Here is a 964-nt window from a genome sequence, read left to right as displayed (position 1 = left end):
CAAATACAGTAGAGTCCCGGTTATCCAACATAAACGGGCGGGCCCAATGTTGGATAACTGAAATTGACGGATAATACGGAGGCCCTATGCATGGAGGGAGGCAGGCTCAGAAGGAAGCTTTAATGGAAAATTTCTTCTCCCCTCCCCCCCGGCGCCTTTCTTGTTTACCTTACAGGAGCTCAAAGGCTCCCACCAGCTGTTTCTAGGGGCGGGCAGCGAGGCGGGCTCCGTGTGGAAAAGGGCCCGGAGCCGCCATGCGCATGGCTGCCTCTGACGCGGCGTCTGTCTCCCCCTCCGCCTCCTCCTTCGCATCTTCCTGGGGAGGAAGAGGGAGAAAAAAGATCTTTTCTCAAACTCCCTGCCGAGGGAGAAAAAAGCTCTCCTCCCCCTCCTCCCCCTCTTCTCTTGAGCTCTCTCAAGCAGCCGAAGGGAGAGAGAGAGCTCAAGAGAAGAGGGGGAGGAGGAGGAGGAGAGCTTTTCTTTCCCTTGGCAGGAAGGGAGCTCGAGAGAAGAGCTTTTTTCTCCCTCGGCAGGGAGTTTGAGAAAAGATCTTTTTTCTCCCTCTTCCTCCCCAGGAAGATGCGAAGGAGGAGGCGGAGGGGGAGACAGACGCCGCGTCAGAGGCAGCCATGCGCATGGCGGCTCCGGGCCCTTTTCCACACGGAGCCCGCCTCGCTGCCCGCCCCTAGAAACAGCTGGTGGGAGCCTTTGAGCTCCTGTAAGGTAAACAAGGAAGGCGCCGGGGGGGGGGGGGGTGGAAGAAATTTTCCATTAAAGCTTCCTTCTGAGCCTGCCTCTCTCCAGGCACCCTCCTGTGGCTTCAGTTTCAAAGGTTTCTCAAATGGCGCCTTTCAAGTTTGGCCCTCCCCTCTGCACCCTCCTCCATGCATGGGCGCAAAAGTTCCTTCCCTCCTTGCCACGCTCCCCCCCCCCCCGGGCAGTGCGTCGGATAATACGGTGTGTC

Source organism: Anolis carolinensis, chromosome 3 (assembly GCF_035594765.1).
Source record: "Anolis carolinensis isolate JA03-04 chromosome 3, rAnoCar3.1.pri, whole genome shotgun sequence".
Classification (NCBI taxonomy): domain Eukaryota; kingdom Metazoa; phylum Chordata; class Lepidosauria; order Squamata; family Dactyloidae; genus Anolis; species Anolis carolinensis.
This window is presented reverse-complemented; position numbering follows the sequence as displayed.